Here is a 26609-nt window from a genome sequence, read left to right on the forward strand (position 1 = left end):
GTGAGCAAACTTACATCTAGAATTTGTAATAGTGTACCAATCACCTACAAAGAAGTGAGACAATCTGGCGGAGATCAAAGGACAAAAGATACAAAGAACAAGGAAGCAAAAGTAACATCTCATCAAATACTGTGAAATGCTATGGAATATTGAAGGTTGTTCACCCAGGAACTTCCTTTTACCAATTATGCCAATTTCTTTTCGTTTGTGTGCGTCTGCTTTGTTATGATCCACTGGAATATTACACCATAAATTATGTTCTGCCATTCCCAGAATTGCACCAAATGTTCAATATTTTTAAAAAATATACACAGTATCCCAATTTACCTGACTTTCACACCAAGGTTGATAGACTGTACAGATCAGGTTTCTGCACTAACTAGTAAGTATTATTTATTAAAGTAATTAAACTATAGCTACAAGTAAACAGATGTAAACCATTAGCATATATTGCTACTAACTAAAATTCTAAAAATCATGCACGCACGCATGCAAACACGCACACACACACAAACAAAAAAGGAAAATAGATACAGAAATAGAAATTGCTTCAGAAACTCAGCAGATGTGGCAGCATCTTGAAGAGAAAGTAGAGTCACCGTTTGGGCCCAATATCTCTTTAATGAGCTCAAAATGATCTGTTTTTTGTAACATAAAGCTTGTTTTTAAAACAATTATTAATCACTGGTTAACATCTCAACTAAAATATGGAATTAGAATAAAATCCCCTTAATTCCACACAGACACACTCACACAACACAAAAAACAACGATTCTGCAGAGATTATTTGCTGTTTTAAAAGGCACAAAAATACCTCATTGGCCAAGGATCTGTAAACAAGGAATAGAATCTGACGAATCCTGAATGTCCATCAGATTTCTTATCAACAAGATTGAATTGGCGCAAGGTATAGACTGGTGGAATATATTAAGTTATGATGGTAATTAAACTGGATCCAAGTCTTTGGAAAATGATGACAGTCAGCTTTTCAGGATTTATAAGGCATTCAGAAATGCTGATATTTGTAAATTTTATCAGATTCCCAGGAATTTACTGTGATGGAGGGAGGGAGAGGAAGATAGTTTCAGTTTTAGGGGCATTTATTTTTGCCGAGTTACCCGGAGTTTAATTCGGCTAAGTGTGAGGTGCTGTCCTGTGGGAGATCAAATGTTAAGGAAAAGTATAAAGTTAATGGCAGGACCTTGAACAACATTGATGTACAGAGGGATCTTGGAGTTCAAGTCTATAGTTCTCTGAAAGTGGCCACACATGTAGGTAGGGTGGTAAAGAAAGTGTATGGTATGCTTGCCTTTATTGGTCGGGGAATTGAGTACAAGAGTCAAGGTGTCATGTTGCAACCTTAGAAGATTTTGGTTAGGCCACACTTAGAATATTCAATTCCGGTTACCACATTCCAGGAAGAATGTGGAGGCTTTGGATGGGGTGCAAAAGAGATTTACCAAGATGCTGCCTGGATTAGAGGGAATGAGCTAGAAAAACTAAGGTTGTTTTCTTTGGAGCAGTGGAGACTGAGGGGAGACTTGATAAAAACCTGTAAAATCATTACATCATTGACGATCGGAATCTTTTTCCCAGAGTTGAGGGGAGAGAGGGAGACGATTTCGAAGGAGATGTGAGGGGCAAGCTCTTTACACAGACAGTGGTAGAAATCTGGAAAGCGCTGCCAGGGGTGGTGGAGGAGACAGATACGACAGGGGCATTTTAGGGACTTGTAGATACACAAATAAATATGCAAAGAATGAAGGGATATGGACAAAGGGCAGATGAAAAGAATTAGTTTAATTTGGTATCATGTTCAGCACAACGTTGTGGGCCAAAGGACCTGTTCATGTGCTGTACTGTTCTATGTTCTATGCTCACCTACGTTTGTGAAGTCAAGTCCAGAAATGACTTGCTCAGCTACCGTCAGCACATGGTTCAATCCAGAAAGTATCCAAACGGTTCCATATCTTCCAGTTTTTCACATGAATATAAATATGAATCCCCAAACATAGTCAGGACGTTGTCATCCTAATGTCAGGTTTAAAGCTGGATTCCAAACCCACATTCTCTTAACATTTTTAAAATATTTGAGATTAAAAATGGCCACAACTGTTGGACTACCATTGTGGCATGGAAGAGCCTCTATAGAGTGACCTTCAACTACAGCTTTGGTCAGTTAGGCTGGGACAGTCTCAAAGTACTCCTAGAGCACTGAGCCATTGGTCTGCTGTGAGGAGCCAACCACACACATTTTCTCTACGCCAGACGCTGTGGGATATGTCAGAATTCCAGTCTGCCTCTAACTGTTAGGCTTAGTTGTCCTCTTAGTTTGTTGTCCACCATTTTCTGCCAGCAATTTAAAGTTACAAACCCTCATGTCTCAATCAGTTACTCCACTGTCAGTGTCCAGAATTCCTTTCCATTTCAAGCACATCTTGAAAAAGCTTTGCATGCAAACTTTTAATGTAACATTTTCTAAGAATCAAGTAAACTATTTCTGGTGACCTTTGTGTTACTTTGTATGCTTTTATTTTATTTTGCAAAAAAAATCTTAGGAGTTGCATATGTTGAAAAATATCTTTTTTTCAGACATTCTGGCAAAATTGATCAATGCAAGAAATCTGGTGCAATATCAGAGACTTTTAAGAAGTCCATAAAGTAACTTAGTCATAAAGGTCATTATTATTGTTACATTGTAAATGTAGTTCTTTATTTTGATAAAGAAAAACCATGCTTTTACAATAAAAGATAAGTTTATACTCAGAATAGTCACCTTAAAAAGAAACTATTTTTTTAAATTTCAAGAAGAACTGCATTTCATATTTCTTTTTGTGTTCACCCTCAGTTTCCATGTGGAAATTAAACTGCATTGTGCAATTTTCAAGGAAAACAAATGCAGTAGTAAGTGAAAAAAGGTTGCTATACAGAAACTTCCATGCAAAGGTGCCAGTGTTGGTGTGGAGTGGACAAGGTTAGAAGTCAGATGACACCACGTTATAGTCCAACTAATTTATTTAAAATCACAAGCTTTCTGAGTGTTGCCCCTTCACCTGATTAAGGGGCAATGCTCAAAAAGCTTATGATTTCAAATAAACCTGTTAGACTATGACCTGGTATTGTCTGACTTCTGACCTTATACAGAAACTTGTGACTCACATGGATCAGACCTGGAAAAACTAGGCAACTCCAAATATCCCAGTGTCAGTTGCTTACTGTCAGATGACAATACCTTAAGTTTGTGATAGTCTATGCAATTAATAATGCAATGCTGATGCACTGTGATTGCAGAAACCTGATATCCGCAATACATTGTCCCACTCAATGCTCCAAGGAAGCTGACCAGCACCATCTAGGCGCTAGTACACAACCTAGCCAAGTATCATCAAAATTGATACTAGAATTACACCTCCCAAGTATTCAACTGTGATTGATCAGCATTAAGAAAAGCTTGGGTTTCTTGGATACACGCACACACACAGGCCCCCAAATTAATTTCCTGTGTCAACATTGGGCCTCTGGAGGTCATTATTTTTCCTGTATATGTTTCTCCACTTCCCCCTCTCTAAATTCTGTCTCAAAAACTGTTTTACAGCTGTATTTGTTCTGGTTCAGTATTCTGACCTCTGCGCTCTGCAGAAATTAGAGTACATTGTAAGATTTCCAATATCAACAAAAGAAGCAGTGACAGACATTATTACAGAAGCTTGTAAGTCAAACCAGATGAGTTAGAAAAAGTCAATTTTAAAAAGCTGGGCAATACTACATAAGCCAAGATCTATTGCTTAAAATTTTATTTAGTGTCATTTTTAAAATGTTTTAAAGTTGGATGCTTTATGAAGTTAATAATGTAATAATTATGAATATTGTTAGTGGGTTAGGACTGAAGATTGATGGCAATTATTCAAAAATAACCCAATGTGACAGAGAACAATTTTACACCCCCTAAAGAGAAAATGACCTACTTGTCAAAAAGATAGTCAACTAAAGAGGTAAAAGACAATATAAAATTAAATTCTTCAAACATACTAAAGACTGTGCAGATCATGTTGAATGGGAAAGTAGCAAAACCAAATAATCAAAGCTGCAGAAAGGATGAGTGAAATGAAACATATAAATATAAATCAATACAGAAACAATTACAATTACATTAGGAAAAATGGAGTCAGAAGCAATATGGACCCCATGTAAACTGGTAATGGTAATGCTGTCAATGTAAGGAAATGGAAGACATACTGAAAAAGTTTTGCATTATCATCTACTGTTAAGGAAGGGGTTAACATGTTGGACATCCCAAGGAAATTATTATAGAATCAGGGCCAGGGACTTAAGAAAACTAATTTAAGTAGTTACCAAATACTAAAAAGTGATAATGCCCAGGAGTACAAAAAAAGCAAAAGAGAACAGTGTATACTCTAATTGTAATCTTCCATAATACCTTCTTGTTTTATAATCTTTGACCAGGAAGTAAAGAAAGTTCATAATTTATTTAAAATGTCAATGGAAACTGTAATTGGATTTAAGAATGTTTGAAAATTACTTTTAAGTTTAATTACTTTGCATCAATTGTGAAGTAATCAATTACAATCTTCTTTGATAATAACAAATACTGGTCCACATAACCGGGTGCATCTTGACGTGGTAACAGGAAAGAAGTTAAGAGAAAAGCTGTGTGCTTGGCAAACACAAAGAAGAACAGCATCTACAAAGGATAGTTACAAACAGAGGTGTTGAAAGGTGAAGATGATCAATGCACAGATGCAGACACAAAGAAAAAGAAGACAGAAAAATAAAGAAAAACTCAGAATTCTTGTGAGGGGTGGAAGAAAGTAGCTCTCAGGAAGAGATTGTGTTTTATGTTTTGCAGTAAAGGAGTCAGAAGCTTTTAGAGATTAAAGGCCCAGTAGCAGGAAGGTTGTGCACTCAGCTCAGAAATTCTACACAGCTGCAAGCAATGCTCCATGTACACATGGGCAGTGGGTACATTTGCCCACAGAAATGCCCAGAACACCTAGGAAAATTCCATCACAGGGTGACCAAGCAGAAAATACTCAGTCTTGCAAATAGAATTTGACAGAATTAACAGAACTGGTGAGGAACTGTTCCTCTTATGACAGGCTGTTTCACACCCATGTTTGCTATTGCTAAAGATGCTGGTCATACCACCGTACCTATTAAACTCAAAGGTGAAAGCAGTTGTCAGATAGGACTCCTGACCTGTCTTAGGTATATAAAAGGCAGTATGCTCTGGAACTGTATGGCTATGTACTATAGCATCCATGTGAGGAGTGATGTGGCTGCTAACAGGCATGACATATCTTTGTTCTATCAACTAGTTAATATGAAATCCAATTTGTTATTCGAAGTATCATTTCCCTGATAATTTATAGTAATTTGTGTTACTTTTGATTTATTTTAAAGTAATTCAAAATCTTAGAATTTTATACATTATTTATTTTTTAAAAAATTGGTTATTTTGGTTTACAACTCCCTGTTGGGATCATAATAAGCACCACTTCTGACCAATCTGGCTCAGTCCTGAAGCTGCTGAAAGAACCAACAAGAGGAAAAAATCTGATTAACCTAATCCTCACCAATCTACCTGTCACATGTGCATCTGGGCATGAAATATTTGCTGGTGTGACTACCACACAGTCCTTATGGTATTCAGACTGTGGTGTTGTGCAGCTCTTCGATCGTTTTAAATGAGACTGACCAGATCTGGTACTTCAAGACTTTGTATCCATGCAACACTGTGACTCAGCAATAGCAAGAGAGTTTCATTTAGTCACAATCTGTAACTCACACCCTGCATATCCCTCATTTAACATTACCATGAAGCCAGGAGCAGCACCAAAGAAACCTAAAATGAGGTGCCAACTTAATGAAGCTGAAACATCTTCAAGGTCCACATGCAGCATGGATGGTGGATGCAGCATGGTAAAGACAAAACTAGATGATCCCAAAGCCAATATTCCAGTGGAAATACTGAATATTGTGCGCCAAAGCTATCTCTTCAATTAGCCAAGTTATTCCAATAGAGTTACAATACTGGGAGTTACAATACTGGTATCTACCTGACAATGTGGAAAATTGTCCAGTTATAGCCTCTCCATAAAAAGCAGTGCAAGGCTGGTCTAGCCAAATTACTGGTTTATCAAATTACTCTTAATAATTAGGAAAATGAACATAGATCATAGAACAGTACAGCACAGTACAGGCCCTTCGGCCCTCGATGTTGTGCCGACCTTTTACCATACTGCAAGATCAAACTAACCTACATACCCTTCATTGTATTATCTTCCATGTGCCTATCCAAGAGTCGCTTAAATGTCCCGAAAATATCTGACTCTACTACTATCTCTGGCAGTGCATTCCACACACCCACTACTCTCTGTGTAAAGAACCTACCTCTGACTTCTCCCCTAAACCTTCCTCCAATCACCTTAACATTATGCACCCTCGTGATAGCCATTTCCGCCCTGGGAAACATCTCTAGCTATCCACTCTATCTATGCCTCTCATCATCTTGTACACCTCTATCAAGTCACCTCTCAACCTTCTTTGTTTCAATGAGAAAAACCCAAGCTCCCTCAACCTTTCTTCATAAAACATGCCCTCCAGTCCAGGCAGCATCCTGGTAAATCTCCACTGCACCCTCTCTAAAACTTCCACATCTTTCCTATAATGAGGCTACCAGAACTGAACACAATATTCCAAGTGTGGTCTAACCAGGGCTCTATAGACTAGCAGCATAACCTCACGGCTCTTAAACTCAATACCCCTGCTAATGAAAGACAATATACCATACGCCTTCTTAATAACTCTATCAACTCGGGTGGAAACTTTGAGGGATCTTGGACATGGACCCCGAGATCTCTCTGTTCCTCCACACCGCCAAGAATTCTGTCTTTAACCGTGTATCCTGTATACAAATTCAACCTTCCAAAATGAATCACTTCACACTTTTCCAGGTTGAATTCCATCTGCCACTTATCAGCCCAACTCTGCATCCTGTCAATGTCCTACTGCAACCTACAACAACCCTCCACACTATCCATCACTCCGCCAACCTTCGTGTCATCGGCAGACTTACTAACCCACACTTCCACTTCCTCATCTAAGTCATTCATAAAAATCACAAAGAGCAGAGACCCCAGAACCGATCCCAGTGGAACACTACTGGTTACCAAGCTCCAGGCTGAATACTTTCCATCTACTACCACCCTCTGTCTTCAATGGGTCAGCCAGTTCTGTGTCCAGGCACCTAGATTTCCTCTGTATCCATGCCTTCTTACTTTCTGAATGAATCCACTGTGAGGAATCTTATCAAACGCCTTGCTAAAATCCATATATACCACATCCAATGCTCTACCTTCATCAATGTGTTTTGTCACATCCTTAAAGAATTCAGTAAGGTTTGTGAGGCATGACCTGCCCCTCACAAAGTCATGCTGACTGTGTCAAATCAAGCTATGGCCTTCCAAGTAATCATAAATCCTGTCTCTCAAAATCCTCTCCAACAATTTGCTCACCGCAGATGTAAACTTGATTGGTTTGTAGTTCCCAGGATTATCCCTATTCCTTTTCTTGAACAAGGGAACACCATTTGCCACCCTCCAATCATCTGGCACTACTCCAGTGGGCAGTGAGGATGCAAATATCATTGGCAAAGGCACAACAATCTTTTCCCTCACTTCCATAGTGACTTGGGTATATCCCATCTGGACCGGGGATCTTATCTATCCTTATGCTTTTAAAAATTTTCAGCACATACTCCTTCTTAACATTAACCTGTTCGAGCATATCAACCTGTTTCACGTTGTCCTCACAAACATTACACTCCCTCTTAGTAGTGAAAATTGAAGCAAAGTATTCATTAAGGACCTCTCCGACCTCCTCCAACTCCAAGCACAAGGTCCCTCCTTTATTCCTGACTGGTCCAATCCTCACTCTGGCCATGCTCTTGTTCCTCAAAGAAATGCAGAATGGCTTAGCATTTTCCTTAATCCTACCTGCTAAAGTTTTTTCATGCCCCTTTCTCGCTTTCCTAAGTCCATTCTTCAGTTCCTTCCTGGCTACCTTGTAACCCTCTAGAACCCTGTCTAATCCTTGCCTCCTCAACCTTAAATAAGTGTCCTTCCTCTTCTTGATTAGATGTTCCACATCCCTCATTCTTTCAACCTACCATCCCTTCATTGACTCAGTGGGACAAACCTGTTCAGCGCTATCAGCGAGCGCTTTCTAAATAATCTCCACATTTCCATCGTGCTTTGTCCTGAGAACATCTGTTCCCAATTTAGGTGCCCCAGTTCCTGCCTAATACCATTGTAATTTCCCCTCTCCCAATTAAACAAAAGTATCAGCAACAATGTTATCAAAATGCCCTTGCTCATCAATAATCTGCTCATTGATGCTCAACTTGGGTTCCACAAGGGATATTAAGCTCATTATTACCTTGTTTCAGGCATAAGCAAAAGATCTGATTTCCAGAGGTGTGATGATAATCTTGATATTCCTGTGTAGTATTTAAGACCCCTAGCAAAGCTAGAGCCAATAGGAATCAGTAGGAAAGCTAGATGATCAGCTTGAAACTGGTTGGTAGATTGGAATTACCTAAAGGTAATGCAGTATATGAAATATAAGTGACAATATGAAACCAAGTTCCTGATCAGCCATGATCTCACTGGAATTTGCTCAGAAGGTTAAAAAGCTTATCTCTGTTCAAATGTTCTAATTACTGGGAACATTTACTGGGTCCATCACAAATTACATGCCGTGAATGTCCAAAACAGTTTAAATGAACTAACATTAAAACTTCAGTTGGAATCCATACAGAGTGAATCTGAGCTGGAGGCTGTCACTGAGAAATCCTAAAATTATGTTAGACCTACTGGTATTTTGGGCATGAGTATGATCAGCATCTTACAAATTGCATTTCTGGTGCCATTGCATGAGAACTATGTTACTTGCCCTGATATTAAACAATAAGATTTTCATTATTAAAGAACAAATTTTATAATTTATGAACATAAAAATTAGGAACAGAAGTAGATCATCCAAACTTGCTCCACCATTCAATAAGATCATGTCTAATCTGTTTGAATTCCACATTCCCATCTACCCTGTTAAACTAACGAAGTCTAACATGCACTTTAAAAATATTCAATATCTGCACTTTTATCAAATTTTGAGACAGAGAGTTCCAAAGTCACTCAAACCAAACCTCTTTGAGAAAATAATTCCATCTCCTTTAATTCCTGTTAAGGGTACTGGAGGAACAGTTTTTGAAAGTATTATTGGTCCACTCACTTCTGTGATATAACTTAGAAGAAACTAATTTTTTTAAAAATGTTGATGGTAAGACTTTTCTTTTGCATTGTTTGCCACTGAACATTTGACTTGTCATCTAAAATTGCCTTCCAAACAGATTTGATTTTCGGGGTCATTTCTAAAAAAAAATCATAGATTTTTATTTTGAACATTCCTTTTTTCAATAAGCTGGCATTGTCATAGGTGTCACCCGTACAATCAGATGTTCCACCAGCAAATCAATCTTCTATGATAACCAATCTTCTCGCCTGAAGCTAGTAGACAAATTACAAGACTGTGATTTGCACACAGGCACTTAATAAAATAAAAACATAAAATGAATCCCATTTATGCATTGGCTATATCATTTCAACTTCAAATGCCAGAATTTCAACAGCACTCCAGGAAAGATTTAGTTTCACGGCACAACATAAATAATGAAGTTAGTCCTTTGTAGATGAGTACAAGATTAAAAATACACTAGAGTCATAATAGAATATGTGAGCAGATTTTAAAGAGAAAACATGCCTTTGTTAGCAGGGCTAGTACACTAATCAAATGCATTATGGGCTGTCAGGTTGGAACACCCTATCAAATACAGTATCATTTATGATCTTTTGATAGCACTGTGCACACATACAGAATGTAATACATTGTGTTGTAATGAACAGGAACAAAATTATTTCTGAACCTTAGATAGTATTTGAAGAACTGTGGGCAGTTCTATTCTCCAGATTATAAAAGCGACTGGACAACTTGCAATAAGGATTGACCAGAATGACACTAGAACTATGAGATTATACTGATCAGAAAAGATTGAACACACTGGAAAGCTCTCTCTCGAAACAAGTGATTGGTATTCTGACAGCAATCTTTAATGCTATGATGCAGTAGACATAGAGAAGATGAGAATAAAATTGGGTAGCCTCAAAAACGAGGACAAGAATTATGATGTGCCATTAATTTGTGGCTATTTATTTTGATGCAGGCAGCTTGCAAACTTTGTACTGCCTTCTCATTTCCATGATTGCAGTTTCCAGCTAGCATTAAGTGCACTGTTGAGCAGTTTTACTCCTGAGCAAAGATGGAAAATTGTCAGTGGCTAGCACAAGTTCAAGCTAGTGTCGTACTTATAAAGATATAAAAATTCTGTACAGTAACCATATTAAGTCTTAAGGCATTTATTGCTTATGATAAGAACAGCTCCCTCACTCTTATGAAGAAAGGTCTCTAGCTTGACAAACAGGACTGTGTAGGTCTGTTATTTGTGCCAAGAACATAGCTCTTACACAGAGTTTGAAACACAACATTTCTAAACTTGAAAAGGCTCACAGATATTTACAGCACAGAAGGAGGCCATTCAGTTCATCGTCTATGCCAGGTCAATAAAGATCTGACAGCCCTCACCCCATTTTCCAGCTTTTAGCCTCTGGCCCTGGAGTCTGTGGAAGTGAATAACTAGCTATTGCTTAAATGTTCTAAGGGTTTCTGTCTCAATCACCCTTTCAAGCAATGAAGTTCAGCTCACACCCCTCTCTTGACTTAAAAAAAAATTCTTAGCATCCTACTTAGAACCTTAAATCAATGTCCCCGGGCTATTGATCCATCTGTAAATGGAAACAATGCCTTTCTATTTAAGCCCCTGTTTAAGCCCCTCATAATCGTACACATCTCTAATAGTTCCTCTCTTAACTTTCTCTGGTCCAAGGAAAGCAACCAAAGCTCATCCAATCTTTCATTATTTCTCAAAAGCTCCAGCCCAGGTAGAATCCTGGTAAACCTCATGTGCATCCTCTCTTGTGTGATTATATTGGCACTTATGCTAGAGTGGCATAGAATATTGACTTTCTTCCTTCAGTGCTGGGCATTACACCAGATGGCTGAGACTGCTTCAACCTTAGATAGTATTGGAACAGGCTGGTGCAGTCTGCTGTCATTTCCACTACTGGTCCCGTGGGAAGGAAAAATCCTACCTGCAGAGGCTGTCAAGACCATGCCCACGAAGCAGGGGAAGGATTTTCCCTTTCAACATGTACAGACATGCAGGACAGCTCCAGACTGATAATACTTATCCAAGTGCACAACACAGGTTTAAATATAATGCCAGTGTCAGAAATATAATTCAATTCTGAAATTCAAAGTGAGTAGCAAGATGGGGTAGAAATAGGGCATGAGACTGTTGTTGACATCCTTTTAGTTCAGTATCACTGTACTTATTGTATCTGTTTGCCAGCAAACTATTCTCCTTTTTGTGGTCATAGGTCTTTTCTGTCTTTAGCATATGTATCATATCTAAACCGTTGTTTCTTTATAAACTACAGTAGTCCCCGCATACCCGTGGGTGATATGCTCCAAGACTTAGTGCGGAAGCCCGAAACCACACATAGTAGCTAACCCATTCATTTAAATGGGAAATTTGCCTTCCCAGCAGCCTCCTGGTCACTGGTTCTGCAATGTTCCCTGTAATATGTTCAGGCTGTGGTAAACTACGGGCAACTGAAAGCACGGTAACAGAACCCACAGATACGGGGGTCACCCTGTACTTTAAAATGGCTTATGACTTATCAACTTCTCCCTTTTTTTCTGGGTAATCTATAACTGCATAAATCTTAGAAAACCAACCTTAAAGAGGTATTTTGATTGGATCTGCTACTGGAAGCTTTTCTTAGTTAGTTTGACAGCCTGATTCAGAGAAAGCTGTGAGATTGACACATTTTAACAGTGTGCATGTCCCAGGATTATCTGTGCAGTACTGGAGGCCTTGTTGCAGGAGGTACCCAAGAGTAGAGAGAACCCTTATACACAGGAAGTTCATTGATTAGACACTGCAGTAGGAGCAGATATCTATCATGGTCAATGCCATCAATGTAGCACCAAGGACCTAGATGCAGTGCCTAAGTTTAGTGATGACATGAGTGCTTAAGGTTAGTGAACGCATCTTTAAATGCCATATCAACTCAACCACTAGCTTCACATACTGATTAATTCATCACTTCCCTTGACTTTTCAAGGAATAATCTCTGTCAACTATGACAAGTCTTTATTTATAGCTTTATCCCACCCTGACACACTGATCAGCCATGGTCTTAATGAATAGTGGAGCAGGATAGAGGGGTCAAATGGTTTACTTCAGCTCCAATTCTTTTGCTTTTAAACTTATTCGTAACACACATTATTATTTATTCCGCCATGACAAGCATATCACCCAAACACATTGCATCTGACTCAATGATACACCAAATCCTCTCCTGCAGAATAAGGTCATACATACAAGCAGCAATACCGAAGGCGGGGACAATCACTGCTGCATTTCCTCACCACAATAGAGGAAATAGTATTCGACATCATGACTGAAGCCATGGCCAGCAGAGGGGTTGGCCTGGAACCATCAAAAATGATGTCACCCCTAGACCGAGTTCTCCATCTCACATTGCACTTTCCCATCATGTCACAATCATTTCTCACTTACAAAATGCAGGTGGTCTGAGGTTGCACTTTTTCCTCTCCCATCTCCCATAACATTAGCCAAGGTTCACTTAATCACACTCTTGCACCTGAATTAGAAGGTTGTGGAGTGAGGTTTCATTCCAGGACTTGAGCATAAATTTCAAGGTGATGTTCCAGTGCCATGATCCCAGAGTGCTGGACTGTTAGAGGTACCACCTTTATGATGACATATTAAACCGAGGGTACATCTGCCCTTTCCAATATAAAAGATCCCATGACATTATTTGAAAACTCTTACTGCATGATCTCCCATGTGGCAATGTGGACTTCCTATAACAGGTACAAAAACAGCAGTGAGCAGGATGATGCCCTTAATTGAATATTTATGGGCTTCATATTGGCCAGCCTTGATCTTCCCCACCCCTAATTTAATTGGTGGTGTCAGAAAGGCAATGTGCATTCCACCTCTGCATTCCCTCACAGTTCTATGGTCATTGCCCACTCTCAAGGAGTGAATTAAATTCCATATTGGTAGGAACTTATTTGATCTAAATTTTATCACTTTTAGGTTTGCCATCAAAGATATTTATATGTTTAAACCAGCCAGACAGGCTGATTTTCAACTGACACTTAACCATTTCTGAAAAATGGTCAACTGTCAGAGAAACATTGGGTGGGCACTTCATGATGCTGGTGCCTTCTATATTTTATAGAAAGTTTCATTTCTGTATAAAATAAAAGTGGACTGTATCGAGATATCCAATTTTCTGATAAATATTTCTGCAAACTTTCATCCCATTGTCATTTAACAATGAGTCGAATGGAACTTCAGCATATCTAATCTTACTGGCTTCATTTTTCATTATTAGCTGTTTATCTTTCATTGTTCCAGAAACACTGAAATCATGGCATTCTGTTGAACATTCATAGATCCCTATCTGTGCTTACTGTCTAATTCAATTAATCATTCCTTTAGTTCTTTATTAAAGATGTACAGTCATTATAAAATGAATTACTTTATTTGAGAGCCTATTCCACATACACATAAATCGTAGGAAAAAATATAATATCAACCTCTAGTTTTTCTTGAGACTAACACGATTGATGCTCCTTTTCTCTCGTTCTGTTTTCACAATTCCAAGTTAAATAACCAACTAATATCTACATTTTGCAGACTAAAATGTGTATCACATGCATTTAAATGTTTAAAATAGGATGTGATATATAATATTTAAACATAAAGAATATAACCTGTGCTGATAACTTCTTCTTCTCAGGCAGTCCTTTGGGATTTAGTATGATTTACTTCCAGTCTGGTTCTGAGATGACTGATAAATCCAATGTGCAAGACTATGTTGAATAAAGGACAGGTGGTGCTGGGACAGTGGGGTGAATGACCTGTTTGAAGCTTTATGTGTTCTCACTGATTCCTTGACTTCCTCATTTTTATGTTCCCCAATAAAGTGTCTGAATGTTTTCAGTGCCTTTCTGAATGGATTTTCTCCACAAGTTAAGAACTCTCATGACTTAGTGAGGATATCCAAACTCTTCAGGGCTGCTCAGCTACATCCAAAAATAATTTTCATTGTTCTCCTGAGAGTCTCCAGCCAGAACAGCATTCCGAGCAGAACAGTTGCTTTGAGACTGTGGTGTTGAGCACATGAATGGCGCATTCTGCCCAGCAGAGTTGTTTGAGTGATTAGTATCTTAGTGATGGACAATTCATTTGGGAGAGGAAGCTGTTGTTGGAACATCTTTCTTGCACAACAACTTAAGTTATAACATTAATCTTAAGAAAGGAAACAGGGATGAATCGCTTTTCTTAAATTCATTTGATGAGGGCATCACTGGCTGGACCAGCATTTACTGCTAATCCTTAATTGCCCAGAGGTTAAGAGTCAACCACATTCCTGTGGGTCTGGAGTTACATGTAGACCAGACCAGAAAAGGCTGGCAGTGTCCTTCCCTAAAGGACATTAGCAAACCAACAATTGATAATGGTTTCATGGTCATTATCATCATCATCAGATCTTGATTTCAGATTTTTTAAAATTGAATTCAAATTCTACCTTCTACTGTGGCAGGATTTTAACCCAGGTACCCAGAACATAACTTGGGTCTCCAGATTAACAGCTGAAAATGTGTTGCTGGAAAAGCGCAGCAGGTCAGGCAGCATCCAAGGAGCAGGAGAATCGACGTTTCGGGCATGAGCCCTTCTTCAGGAATGAGGAAAGTGTGTTTCAGCTCTGATCTCCAGCATCTGTAGTCCTCACTTTCTCCTCTCCAGATTAACATTTCAGCAAAAATGCCACAAGGCTTTTGCCTCCCCATGATAATTTACTCTCTCTCCACTTACTGACAGTTAACACCCAGGACAAATTTAACAATCCTAAATGGCATTTTCCTTGTTTTTAAATTATACCCCTTGGTTCTAGATTCTCCAGCTAGGAAAAACATCTTACCTGCATTTACTCTGTCTATCTCATTAAGTATTCTGCAGGTTTCAATTAGATCACCTCTCATTCTTCAACATGCTGGAGAATACAGGCCCAGTTTGCTCAATCTGTCTTCATTAGATAATCCTGCCATCATGGAAACAAGTCTGGTGAACCCTTGGTTAACTCTCCCTGTAGAAATAATATCCTTTCTGAGGTAAGGATACCAAAACTGTACACATCACTTCTCGTGCAATCTAACCAAACTTTTATGCAAATGAAGCGAGATTGCACTGCTCCTGAAATTAGATCCTGTTGTGATGAAGGCTAACTTTCCATTAGCCTTCCTAAAAGCTTGCTGCTACTACAAATAAATGCATACTTATGAGGAAAGATTTACAAATGAAAAAGGATGTTGTGGCTATGGAGAGTGTGCAAGAAAGATTTGCTAGAATGATTCCTAGATGGCAGGACTGATGTATGAAGACAGACTGGATTGTTCAGGACTACAGTCACTGGAGTTTAGAAGAATTAGGGAGACTCATAGAAACCTATAAAATTCTAACAGGGCTACTTAGGGTAAATGCAAGAAAGATGTTCTTGATGACCAGCGAGCCCAGAACCAGGGGTCACAATCTATGAATAAGGGATGGGCCATTTAGTAATGAAATGAGGAGAAGTTTCTTCATCCAGAGAGTGGAAAGCCTGTGGAATTCTCTTCCACAGAAAACAATTGACGCCAAACACTGATTACTTTCAAGAAGGAGTTAGGCGTTTTTCATAGGACTAAAGGGATCAGAGGGTATGGGGAGAAAACAGGAACCCCTGTTAGGTAAATGATCAGCCATGATTGTATTGAATGGTGGAGCAGGTTTTAAGGGTTGAATGGCTTACTCCAGCACCTATTTTCTATGTTTCTGTGTTTGCATAAATTTGATATACATAATCAATGGAGAAGATTTTAAATGTGAGTAACTAAAAAAAAGTTATATATTATATATGAATATGTTTTAGCAAAATGTATGTCTTCTTGGGAGCAGATATACCAGAAAATATATCAGAACACATTGTTTGGGTTATTCTAACAGCTAATATATTGGGTTGTGAGTTGGTATTTGGGAGGAGCTAAGGGAGAGAAATGGAGGTAAAGACATGATTCCTGTTCTGTGCTGACTAAGAGAATTTACAATAGGCTAGCGATTCAAATGTAACAATTGGCTTGGGTAACTGAGGGCCGAGAATGGGGTAAACCAAAAAGAAAACATTTGCCTGTGTTCCTTTTATGAATGCTATCCAATCATCCTTACCGAAAATATGGACAAGAACATGAATGGGCTGGGCAGGTATGCTCTTCAAAGTTAAAATATCTTCAGAGATCACCACCTGGATGCAAAACAGCCACTTTGGAGAGCTATCAGAGTGCTGCTGGCACCCATAAAGCTATAAGTCAATTGAAAGAGATCAGAGAGAGAATCACAGGGAAAGTAAGTGACAGTTCTCAAAAGGTTCTATCAATTTTGGCAAAGTTGCAAAGAGATTGTGTACTGATTTTTTTTTTGAAAATGAGAAAAAGAAAGCAACAGAAAGTAGAGTACACCTTCACAGTATGAAAATGAATATTTTGTCTCTTCGAATTATACTATGGTCCACTTAGGTCGAACCAGCATAGTCCATTATAAATTGTGACTGGCCTTTCTAGTTGATTCAGATGTCTCTTTTATGCTATTCCCTATACAGACAACAACACGCTAAGAGCAAAATTAAGACTTTCATTTTAGAAATACATATTATGATTTCACTAAAGTACATCAATTCAATTCCATTGGCAATCTACTTAATACTTTAGTAATACGTTAATAGAATATACTTTAATAAAATCAGCATATTTGGACATCATTGACTAATTCACTCATGCGAAAAGTCTAACTTAAAATAATAATGATTGAAACAGGCGTAAGTCTAGAGCACTAAACTATTACGTTGTTGATCTAACAATTTTAGAATTATGCCCTCTACATTTTCCATTGTGATCACTATTCACAAAACTACTGTGTAAGGATCACATGTTGCTTAATTAATCATTTCTTTCTTTTACTCAAATTTATTTATACAACAAACATCACTATATTTCAAAATAATACATTTCATGTGCAGAACATTCAGCTGTTTTCAAATGTTTTTCAGAGATGTAATGAGATTCAACCTAATTAAAACAACAGTTCCCATCAACAAATACATACTGTGTTTTTATCTGTATAATGATTTTAAATTTGTGGGATTGTGGATATTTTTAAATTAAATGTCTGAGAGCATAATAAAGGCTATTGTCTGTATTGTTATTGTCACTAATAAGACTTCCAGTCATATGAAAAAGGTTTAGAAGCATGGATGCCATTTCCAGTTGTGTGGAATAATAGCTTTGAGCCACAGCTGCCATCTCATGTACGGTGAAATAAAATTTAAGTGGCTGATTCATGTCATGAAGAACTGGGTTTAAGAGAGCAACTGTTCTTTTTCACATGGTGAATGTGTATTTATCTATGTTTTGTTACTCCCTATTTCTCTTTGTTTTGAAAATCATGACAGGGTTTTGTCACCATATTAAAAAAAAATACAAATAAAGGCAAACTATGCAAGAGAAAATAAAACATCCTTACAGTAGGTCTTGTGGACTTCTTTAAATCATCATGTTCACATTTTAGTTTTGTTCTGCAAACTAAACATTGACAGCTTTCTATGCCACAGGAAGTGATGGAGGATCAGATCTTTCCTGTCTTGCATCAAGAAATTCTTTCTGTTAAAAATATATTGGTGTACTCTTACTTTACATTAGAATGGTGTCAGTATCCAGATTAGCTTTAAATTAAAAAAAATGAAGGAAATACTGTGTTGACATTTATCTTGGCATATCATAAAGTGCATTACAATTAATAGATTCCTTTACTAAGACCAACTACTGTTTTGGATGCAGGTTTGCTCGCTGAGCTGGATGGTTCATTTCCAGACGCTTTGTTACCGTACTCGGGAACATCTTCAGTGGGCCTCAGGCGAAGAAATGCTAAAAAATTCCTGCTTTCTATTTATATGTTTGGGTTTCTTTGGGTTGGTGATGTCATTTCCTGTGGTGATGTTATTACCTGTGGTGTAGTCACTTACTGTTCCTTTTCTCAGGGGATGGTAGATGGGGTTTAACTCGATATGTTTGTTGATAGAGTTCCGGTTGGAATGCCATGCTTCTAGAAATTCTCGTGCGTGTCTTTGTTTGGCTTGTCCTAGGATGGATGTGTCATCCCAGTCGAAGTGGTGTCCTTCCTCATCCATATGTGAGGATACTAGTGAGACAGGGTCATGTCTTTTTGTAGGTAAAAACAATGACTGCAGATGCTGGAAACCAGATTCTGGATTAGTGGTGCTGGAAGAGCACAGCAGTTCAGGCAGCATCCAAGGAGCAGCGAAATTGACGTTTCGGGCAAAAGCCCTTCATCAGGAATCTGATGAAGGGCTTTTGCCCGAAACGTCGATTTCGCTGCTCCTTGGATGCTGCCTGAACTGCTGTGCTCTTCCAGTACCATAAATCCAGAATCATGTCTTTTTGTGGCTAGTTGGTGTCCATGTATCCTGGTGGCTAGTTTTCTGCCTGTTTGCCCAATGTAGTATACAAACATAAACATCGAGCTAGATCCCATCTACCACCCCCTGAGAAAAGGAACAGGAAATGACTACACCGCAGGAAATAACAGCACCACAGGAAATGGCATCACCAACCTAAAGAAACCCAAACATATAAATAGAAAGCAGGAATTTTCAGCTTTGCTTCGCCTGAGGCCCACTGAAAATGTTACCTAGTAGGGTAACGAAACATCTGGAAATGAACCTTCCAGCTCAGTGAGCAAACCTGCATCCAAAATCTCAACCTGAGCTACAAATCTTCTCAAAACTTGCTACCAACTACTGTTGTTATTGATTTCAGGTGCCAAAGCCTTCACCACTGGAATTTCCTCTCTAAACTTCTGCACTCCTTTCCTTCTCATTCTTCCTTTAAGATGCTCCTATAATCTACCTCTGATCAAAACTTTGGTCACCTGGTGTTGCATGGTTTAGTGTCAAATGTTGTTTTATGAAGTTCCTGTGAAGTTATTTGAGACTCAATGACATTCAAGGCATTATATGGATGCAAGTTGTTGACGTTGTTATGCATAGCGGAGTCCCATAAACAGCAATACCATTGTTTTTTGGTTGTGTTGGGAAAAAAATGTTGGTCATGATATATCCTTTGTGTTCAAATAGACCCAGTGGAAATTCTAGATGCAGCAGACTGGGTTGGGGCTTAGCTTCCTTGTTCAAATTATAATAACTCCAACAATTCAACAGTTTTTGGTGGCAGTAGAATGTCAACCTAGATTATGTGCTGAAGTTGACGAATGGGGTTTGAACCTACATTGTAAGTTGAGTCAAAGACCAATAGAGGGCAACTAAAAAAAAGGAGGGAGAAGATTAAATATGAGGTTAAGCTAGCCAGTAACATAAAAGAAGATTGCAAGAGTTTCTTTAGATATACTAAGAGTAAAGCAGAGGTGAAAATGGATATTGAGCTGCTGGACAAGTAGGAATGGGAAGCAAAAAACTGGCAGAGGAAATGAACAAGTACTTTTGTGTCAGTATTCACAGTGGAAGACATAAGTAACATCCCAAAAATTCAAGAGAGGCGAGAAGCAGAGGTGAGTATGGTGGTCATTCCCAAGCAGAAGATGCTAGAAAATGGCCTGATGGTAGATAAATCATCTGGTCCAGATGGACAACACCCCAGAGTTCTGAATGAGATAGCTGAAGAGATAGTGAAGACATTAGTGGTGATCTTTCAGGAATCACTGGAGTCAGGGGAGGTCCCAGAGGACTGAAAAATGGCTAATTAAGAAGGGAGTGGGGCAAAAGATAGTAAATTACTGACCAATTAGCCAATTGTTGATAAGATTTTGGAGTCCAAAGTGATGGGTGAGATTTCTGAATACTTGGAAGTGCATGGTAAAATAGGGCAAAGTCAGTATGATTTCATTAAGGGGAGGTCATGCCTGACAAATCTGTTAGAATTCTTTGAGAAGGTAACATGAGGTTAGACCAGGGGTGGGGAACCTTTGGCCTTCTAGGCCATTGTGTGTGGCCATTTGAATGAATCCAAATTTTGCAGAACAAATCTTTTATTTTTTATTAATATGTTTTTTTTCGTCCTTTATTATTTTTATTTTAATCTTAAAATAAATGTATTTAAAATACCAGAGAGTAAAAGAAAATTCAACTAAATAATTCTCACAGACTGACCGCCACAATTTAAAAAAATGTGAATTTTGAAGAATATATAATTGAAGTTTCTTGGATGCCGTCTTATTAGATTACAACTAACATAATGCGGCCTTCCAACATGAAAAGGTTCCCCACCTCTGGGTTAATCAGAGAAGAGCCAATGAATGTTATCTACTTGGACTTCAAGAAGGCCTTTGACAAGGTGCTGCACAGGAGGCTGCTGAGTAAGATAAGAGCCCATGGTGTCCAAGGCAAGATACTAGCATAGATAGAATATTGGCTGTCTGGCAGAAGGCAGAGTTTGGGGATAAAAGGGTCCTTCTCATAATGGGAGCCAATGGCCAGCGGAGATCTGCAAGGGTTGATGGGGGACCACAACTTTTCACTTTATACATTAAGGATCTAGATGAAGGAACTGAGGGCTTTCTGGCTATGTTTGCAGATGATACAAAGATAGGTGGAGGGACAGGTAGTATTGAGGACTTGAAGAGGCTACAGAAGGATTTAGACAGGTTAGGAGAGTGAATAAAGAAATGGCAGATGGAAAACAGTGTGGGAAAGTGTGAGTCATGCACTTTGGGGGAAGAATAGAGGCATAGACTGTTTTTTTAAATGGGAAGAAAGTTCAGAAATCTTAAATACAAAGGGACTTAAGAGTTCTAGTCCAGGATTCTCTTAAGGCTAACTTGCAGGTTGAGTTGGTAGTTAGGAAGGCATTTATTTCAAGAGGACTAGATTATAAAAGCAGGGATGTACTTCTAAGGCTTTATAAGACTCTGGTCAGACCACATTTAGAATATTGTGAGCAATTTTGGATCCCATATCTCAGGAAGTATGCACTGGCCCTGGAGCGGGTCCAGAAGAGGTTCACAAGAATGATCCTGGGAATAAAAGGCTTAACATATGAGGAATGTTTGAGAACTCTGGGACTATACTCGATGGAGTTTTGAAGGATGAGGGGGGGATCTGATTGAAACATACAGGATACTGAAAAGCCTGGATAGCGTGGATATTGTGAAGATGTTTCCGTTAGCAGGAAAGAATAGGACTTGAGGGTACAGCCTTAGAGTAAAAGGGAAGAACCTTTAGAATGGAGATGAGGAGAAACTTCTTCAGCCAGAGAGTGGTGAATCTGTGGAACTCATTTCCACAGAAGGCTGTGGAGGCCAGGTTATTGAGTATAATTAAGACAGCAATAGATAGATTCTTGATTGTTCAGGGCATCAAAGGTTATGGGGAGAATGCAGGAGAATGGGGTTGAGAAAATTATCAACCGTGATTGGCAGGGCAAACTCAACAGGCTGAAGGACCTAATGTTTGCTCCTAAGTCTTGTGGAGCCTATCAACTGAGTCAATATGTCACTAATTGATATTACCGAATGAAAGAAGGGCTAAACACATTAAATTTAGAATAAGCATTAAGATTTCAATGTAAAGTTTGTTGCATAAAACTTTATTTACTATATAATCAGATTTTTATTAGTTCCAGCAAAAGCCACACTTTTTTAATCCATATTGTTATAATCATAATTCACATTATAATTCACAATAACTCTTCACATTGATTTTAACAGTTTCAGAATGCAGCTATTTTCTTATCAATAAAGCCTAGTAGTAGGAAAAGAAAATTAAACCTTTCTATCTCTGATCATTGATTTTGTAAAGTAAAATGCATTGAAGAAGCAAGAGAAAAGTGAGGTTTGCATTTTAAGATAACATCTACAGCAACAATTAGTGTTTATGTGGTGCCTTCAAGCTAACAGAATATTACAAGGTGCTTCACTGGAGTGTTTTCAAACAATATTTGATCCAAATAAGGATATTAAATGATAAAAAATGATGGAACTGTTACATTTAAACATCTTAAAGGAAGAGAAAAAGGTAGTGAGGTGGAGAGGTTCAGGGATTCAATTCCAAAACTTAGGACTTAGGCAATTGAAGGCACAAGTTGAAGATGAACCAATTGAATTAGAGATACTTAATAAACCAGAATTAGAGGAACAAAGAGATGTTAGTTGGTTGTATGATTGGAAAAGGTTCCAAAGACAGAAGGGTTGAAGGCATAAATGGAATTTGAAAACAATGGATTAAAGATTAAAATCTGAGACATTGTCAGACTGGGAGCAAATGTCATCAGTGAGATGGGTGAACAGGACTAAGTGTGAATTAGGATATTGCAGATAATTAGAATTTTGGCAGAGAACCAGTTTATGGAGAATGGAAGGCTCTCCAGGGCAGGACTGAAACGGTTGAAGTGAAGGATGTCAAAAGCATAGATGAAGCAATTCAACCACAAATGAATTAAGGAAGGAGCAGACAAATGATGTTATGCTGGTTGATGTGGGCAGTCTGGGTGATAATATGACTATGTGTTCAGAAGCTCATGTCTGAGTCAAGTGCACATTTATAGCTATATTCATAAAATAAGAATACTTTTCAAAAATAAAGATTGAATCTGAAATAACAAATGGAACTGCTCCATTCAAAGGTGAGATATACATAAGGATGGTATGCTGTCTGCTCCATGTGGAATTAGCTGATCTCAATTGGGGTAGACAGTGTAAGAGCTATTACCAACACTTCTGTTTTTGGTGGGGAGGGTGGTGGCACAGGGGAAATAGTTACAATTCTTATTTGTGTTTCCTCATCACCAACCCCTGCTGGAAAGTGCATGTAGGCAGATTTTGGTGAATACAATATAAACCTTAGTGATGAGGTCTTCTACAGTTGAGAAACCCACTAAAAGTATTATGCAGAAGTGGAATTGATCCCTTATGATTTGGGGGAATTACTGGTAATGGATCAAGCCTGACTTAATTACTGTATATGTAAGAGAATTTCAGTGAGGCCTGTGATTGAAAACAATGGGTTAACATATACAATGTAATTGCAATAATTTGCTTTGAAAAGACAATTCCACCAATCAGCATATCAAGGTTTTGTTACTTCAATTTGATTATCTTTTGACACAGCATTAAAAAGACAGCTGTTGGCTTTTTTTGTGCCTGCGAGGTAATAGCCATTGCTTTAACCCTATCGTTAACAAACCAATACCAGAACATTGGTCAGAGTTTTATAGCTAGGCGAGGTGAAGTAAAAGAACGCTTAGAATTTTCCCCCACTTGGTTTCTGTACAGTGACTCCACTGGAAGTTCGGTATACAGGCGCAGAGAACATTGTAAAGTGAAAAGCACGAGAAATCACATCCCCAGTACATCACAACAGGAATTTCTTTTAACTGGCCAGACCTTACTGTTGTCAATGCCCCTTTAAAAGTCAAAAGAAGTCTCGCCGCTTGCTGAATTGGAACTAAAGACCGTGAACATCGCAATGGGAAGCTCTGCTTCAGCCTCAGAAGCATGATGACTAAAGGCCTGCCCCGATTTTCAGCAAGAGGCAGAACATTAGGAAGGCATGAAGCGGCTTCTACTTTCAGCCATTATCCCAAACGAAGGTAGAAAGCGCCGTAGATAGTGACAACGAGACCGCCAGATACAGGGACTGGAAGTTAATGGATACCGGGTCGCCTTAGACCCCACAGCACATGTATTATTTGGAGATACGGAGATCGCGATAAATACACTCTGCCAGTATCATTATCCAAATCCAGGTTTGATTTTAAAAAATAAAAATGTAAATCCTAACTAAACCACGGCGACCGAGCTGCACACTCAGACATATCTAGACACATTTCTGGTTTTTCATTTTAAACAAATGCTCGGGTGATGAATGGACCATGACTTACCGTGCTAGACTGACAGTCACACCGGCAATCGAACGCCGTTAGATCCAGCTGCTGAAACTACGTGAAATCGGTTCCAAAGAGGAAAGTAATCCGGCGTGATTAAAACACAACGACCAAGGAGAGATAGCTGAGTCACCAGCAGCTCAAATCTTTTAACATTCTCGCTGCGTTAGCGTCTGCATCTGCAGCACCAAAATGCTCCCAAAATAGCGCACCCTCCAAATTACTTGCTGGTGACGACTAGAGAAATCTGAGAAGGTCTTTAATATACATCATGTCATGAAGCGATAGGGTCGTTCGGATTTACGAAGAGGCGATACCTACCATTAAACAAACAGAGGAAAATACGTGTTAGTGTCAAAATATGCAGATTCGCTGAATACATTGTATATGCCAACATATTTGAAAGTGTCTTTTCAAATGGACCAACTATACCATAAATTCAATGTACCTAATGGGAGCTTTGAGGATACATATCTGTCATTTTAATCTATTAATGTAGGATGCATTTTAAAAGATCCCAGCAAAGTATTCTGGACAAGGCTATAGACATTGTTTATTTCCAAATTGTGCTGCCTGAAATGTCTGCATCCTATCAACCTATAGCTGCAAACGATCCTTTTCCTTTTTCAAATTAGTACAGTAAATTCCTTCACCAACATTGACCCTTTAATTAGCTAAAAAACACGGCCACATCTCCAGTATATAGGCGATGGGCTCATACAGATATATTCTGGCCAAATCCTAATATGTTCCAGACATTAGTGATTGTAGTTATGATGTAATAGCAAGCCAATCAAAACACTGTCAAGATCAGAACAATTATCTGTTGATACACTGCTCGCTGAATAACCCAGATGCTTGTCTCTGTGTCTGAAATGACACACAGCCTGCAGAGAAAAAAAATGGCAGGTAGAGTCTTCTGTTGATACCGCAATAATGAGGAGATGCTAATGCCCCCGGAGGAGGGTCAATTCTATGTCCTTAACCTGTGGTTATTTATATTCTTACAGAAGTCCACAACAATGCAAACCGACATTTTGGAATGATTTACAGAATGGATCCAATGGGATGTTGTGGTGTTTCATACTTTGTGTGAGTTTAATAGCAATCTGTAATAAAAACAAAGATTTCCCATTACTTTTAAAACGAACATCTATCCATCTGGTCTGTAGTAAGACCACTTCAAGGAAATCAAACATTTCACACTTTGATTATGTCAGAACCGCTTTTATAATGGGCATACCTATGGAATTCTCTTTATTTTACAAAAAAAAGGCTAGTGTTAAACACACACTCTCACTTGAGATAAACATACACTGGCTTCTTTAAATGTTTATTAACCTGAAAACAAAATAGTGAATGTTAGAGGTTTGAAGGAAAAAAGATGATGAAAATGCTGAGAGGTTTTCAATGTCCAAAAGAACGAGAATATTAAAGATTATAGTTTCCCTACACGTCCCTAACAAAATGATTAACTTCCATTTTTGGACTTGTAAAGAAACTAATGGCTTTTGGACAAAGTTGTGAACTTAGTCAAAAGAGTTACACATGACTACCAGCATAATACTAGGAGAAAGTGAGGACTGCAGATGCTGGAGACCAGAGTTGAAAAATGTGATGCTGGAAAAACACAGCAGGCCAGGTAGCATCCGAGGAGCAAGAGAATCGACATTTCGGGCTTAAGCCCTTCTTCAGGAAACATAACATAATACTTTCAAGTTATCGCACACATAGCATTATTGTCGTTTGCACGATCAGTGACACAACGTCATTACTTTTGAATTTGGCGTTATGACACAAAAGTATTTTTTTCCTAAAATTTTGCTTTATTGCACATTCTGCCTCTTGTTCAACCAACGCCGCCCAGAAGAAGTGAATGTTGCAGCACCTACTGTTCCTAAATATTGTTAGTGCATCGAATAAACTATAAAGGAACGGGCAACTCAGTGTGTCCGGAAGTATTTCCCATGACCATTGCAATGATGTACGGTGTCGCCACGTTGTTTCATAATAATCCTTTACAACTCCTCTCGAGATCGATCTGTTTCAATACCAACTGAACATCCTGCTCCATCATGTTCGGCGAGGTTTCTTAAGGGGTGGCTAGAAGATTGCATCATGAGGCAGAACTGTGCCATTGCTTTATAGGATCTTTGCGACGTTTTGTATAGAAGACTGTCATAATCTTACAAATGCACCGACGTTGGGAGTAGCCAAACAGCCTTGCATTACATCACAAAACGACATTCCACTCAGTGGTGTTGCTCAGGGATCAAAATGAAAGAAAGACTGGGAGGTAAGAGGTTTTCAGAGAATGGCAAAGAGCGAGCGAGAAGCCACGCTTATGACAGTATTGCTTTCCGACTGAC

General features: G+C 38.6%; 1 protein-coding gene across 1 annotated transcript in view; it reads right to left on the reverse strand.

Moving 5' to 3' along the window:
- LOC122547156 (nuclear protein AMMECR1-like) overlaps nt 1-25054 on the reverse strand; it is a 189886-nt gene extending 164832 nt beyond the window's left edge. The window contains exon 1 of the mRNA XM_087991930.1: nt 24238-25054. The gene's annotated coding sequence lies outside the window, so the exon portion shown is untranslated. The remainder of the gene's footprint in view (nt 1-24237) is intronic.
- Between the last annotated feature and the right edge of the window lie 1555 nt (nt 25055-26609).

Source organism: Chiloscyllium plagiosum, unplaced genomic scaffold (genome assembly GCF_037043375.1).
Source record: "Chiloscyllium plagiosum isolate Xiang-an unplaced genomic scaffold, Cpla_swu_hap1 HiC_scaffold_11, whole genome shotgun sequence".
NCBI classification, from domain to species: Eukaryota; Metazoa; Chordata; class Chondrichthyes; order Orectolobiformes; family Hemiscylliidae; genus Chiloscyllium; species Chiloscyllium plagiosum.